Raw genomic sequence first — 3,834 nt, forward strand, 5'->3', positions numbered from 1 at the left:
AGGTGGTGGCCGGACGGCGGCAGGAGGACGGCCGAAAAACCGGACAGCAGGAGGGGCTCGAGAGAGAGAGGGAACCGGGAGGAGAGAAGAGAAGAAAAAGAGAAAAGAAAAAGAGCCTCTAACACCCGGTCCAACAACCTTATACACCAAACCCACTCTAAATTACACCCAAATAATACCTAATAAAAATTACCTTTTACTAGCTAAAATTTACCATTTTTACCGTCGTCATATTTTCCTCCCACGAATAATCCTCCGCACATAATCGTCCCCGAAACCCTTTTAGAGACCAATTAAACTATAACTTCAATGACGGAGACGGTAAAATTCTTTTTATAAACAAGCTAGTAAATAAGGTAAAAATTTAAGGGTCGGGATGTGACAGTTTTGGTTTTGGCTGCTTGATCGGAATATGATCTTTCCGGTTTCAATTATTTTTTCTTTTCAACCATTCTGAGTAGATAAAAATACTTACCTCGTAAGAAAGAAGGGATCGAGATGTATGCACTATATGCATTATGCTGTGTTATTTATTTGAGGTTTCACCTCGGCATGTAGGCATGTGCTCACTATTATCGTCTTCAAGCTTGTTTAGGTTTTCTATCTTTGAAAAACTTCATTCCTGATCGTATAAGAGTAATCATGATAGAGTAAAAGACCGAGAGTGCAAATTATACGACATCGAGCTGCATCATTTGGAGCATTTGTCGGTGTGGAGATTCCACGACTTTAAGCAATGATTTTTTATTATTTTTCTTTTATGAGAAATGAATAATTCATTAATCGAGAGACAAACTCAATTACAAAGCCTGCAAAACACCAAGACCGAAAGGTACTAATAACAAAGAGCATGAGTGTAAACACGAAAATTCCTGTAACGAATAACAGAATGACACGTGTATAAAATAATATATTTGTATTGATAAATTTGCAGGTTACAATCTTTGTGGGTATTCTTTAACAAGAATTTTCTCTGATTCGATATCCGACGTTGATTTGATCCAAGGGTGACGAGCACTTGATCTTGAATTGAACGGTTTTGGTTTGGACTTCTTGTCGTGTTGACGATTTGTAGAAGTTGATTGACCAAGGGCCGTAGAGGCTTGTTCTTGATCGGACTTAAGCCACGAGCAGTGTCACGTGGTGAACGTTCTTTGGCTTTGATGGCGGATGAATCAACACATGTGTTCGGTGCTTGTTGATTCTCCATGAGTTTGTTGAAGAACTTGATAGAGGTTTTGATTTGTTGAAGACTTGAAGACGAGGGTTGATCAAGGGCCATGGAGGCTTGATGTTGGTCGGTTTTTGGCCACTAGCGGTGTCGCGTGGTGGTTGTTCTTCGTCTTGTAGTTGGTGAAGATGTCGACTATTTGGCAGCTTGGTGACTCTTCGGGATTTGACAACTTCTAGGCTTGAGGTTGATAAAGAATCAGCTATTTGGCAGCTTGATGATTCTTCAAGGGTTTTGGGAGGCTTCTGAGCTCTCGGGATTAATTTTTCTCTTTTGTCCGGGAGTCCTTCTATTGATGTGAGAGGCGGTATTTATAGTGTCAATGCTTATCCGTATATGGAATGCATTGAAGTCACCGCTTTAATTTTATTTCCTTAACAGTATAATTAAATCAATCAGTCTTGATTGATTGATCTAATTATAATTATTAACATAATTAAATCAATTAGTATTTATTGATTGATTCGATTATGACCGATAAGGTATTTTGCCGATTTGATTAAAGAATTAAATTTAGTTTACCCCACTGTGATTTAGAGGTGAATTTATGTTAGTCCTTGTTAAAGCCTAAAAATCCAGCTAGCAGGCCCGATTAATTCGTCAAGCCCAATTCATGCAAACATCAAGCCATGCATGTGGACCCAAGCCACATTCATGCATTTTGGGGCTTTCAAGAATGGGTGTGGCGTGGAAGGTAACAAAAAAGCATGAGGTCCGCTATTAGTTTTAGGATTGTTGGTAATTTTAGATTGGGGACCGAAATTCATACTTAAAGACCTAATTTCTAATACAGATAAATAATGAAGAGAGGCCCAAAAGCCAAGCCCAAACTTAAGGTCCAAATTTTTTATTTCTAGCCACATAATAAAATATGATACAAAACAACAACAAAATCTCAGTTGCAGATTTTCTGCGTGAAATCTGCCCAAAGCCTATTCTACAATTTCAAATGTAGACACAAACTGACAAGCCTAGAGGCAATACAAAAACCAATACACGCTAAACCCTACTCATCCCCTTTACACCAGTAAAAAACCTTCAACCACCAAGATTCCTTTAGCTGTTGTTATTGCCTATAAATAGCTGCTGTTTTCAACCAAAAACAACAACCAGAAGGGGAGGAGGCTAGCAAGCTCTCTAGTACTCCTCTTCTGCCATTTCTCCCACCATGGTTCTCTCTCTTGCCCTTATCCAATCCCATATCCATACTATTCCTAGATCCAAATACAACCCCAAAAACACATATGCAAACCAAGCAACAAGCCTAAGCAATCCACCAATATCTATCCCAAATCTCTTATCTCATATACCTCAATCCTTACTTTTGAAACATAACTAGGTTCTCTTCTTCTCAAACTCGTGCTTTTCTAGCTCCCACGCCATGCACATCTTGCTAAGTCCTTCATTGAAAGAAACACAGTTGCAGATCACCGCCATTAATGAAGAACGTGACGCCGGGAAGAACATAACAACAAGCTTCCTAGGATTCTCAATCCTTTGAAGCTTTCTGGGCCTAGTTTTCGCTAAATCAGACGAAGGGGACGACATTTTTGGGCTCGGCCATGCTTGCCTCACTGTCGTATAACCCTATCACTCATGCTCCGTCCAATTGGGACGTTGAAATTTGATGACGTTTTGGGGGTTGAGAAGCTAAATTACCAGAAAAACAAGAACTCAGGGGGGGGGGGGGTAATCTGATGAAATTGAAAGTTTAGGGACTAACATGAATTCACCTTTAAACCATAATAGGGTAAACTGATTTTAATTCTTGATTAAATGCTCGACTTCATTTCCGATAGTCAATTTAATTTGATTGAAATTTGATTATCGATTGACATTTAATATTTGCTTTTAGTCGGGATTGATGATTTTTGTTGTCGACCGACCATTCACACGTCACCACGTGTCATTTTTGAAGACTTTTCAACTTTGCCGATTCACGAGCCATGTATGCAATTTGTCGGGTCCATGTCGTATGAATAATTTAATGATTATTATTCTCATTAAATTTTATGCGTCTACAATGAGTCTCAAACTCAATCAAACTAGAAAGAGTAAGAGGCCCAACAACTCGCTAAACTATGGACCGATGGTCCTACAACCAAAAATAGAAATGCAACAATACTAACAAATCTACCACACCGACAACTCATGCTTGCTAACATTGTCATCGCCATCACCATCGCCATCGCTGCGAGCAACCGTGAAGTAGTGAGTAATAATGAATTAGAGCGTTGATGCCCGAATAACTGATGACGTTGATGATTCGATCGTGGGTAGCTAGACAAGACATCCTTGTAGCTATCCCCAAGAGCCATCTTCGAGCTGGTTGCAATCCACTAATTAAGCGAATTGAGGTGAACCAGTTCCATTGACGTCCTCAACCAAAGCAACTCATGCGGTGCCATAAGCTAATTAATATGATGATCTCTCCATCCTTCATACGTAGAGGACAACACAGACTTGACCGTCTAGTTACTGGATGATCTGGTTGATGCAGGGTCATCGGTTCTAGCTCCTCTAAGTGAGAAAACCATAATTTTTTTTTTTTAATGAAGGATTGGGCTATTGTTAATTAGTAGTAGTGGATTATTCATGAGTGA

Source organism: Fragaria vesca, linkage group LG2 (assembly GCF_000184155.1).
Source record: "Fragaria vesca subsp. vesca linkage group LG2, FraVesHawaii_1.0, whole genome shotgun sequence".
NCBI lineage: Eukaryota > Viridiplantae > Streptophyta > Magnoliopsida > Rosales > Rosaceae > Fragaria > Fragaria vesca.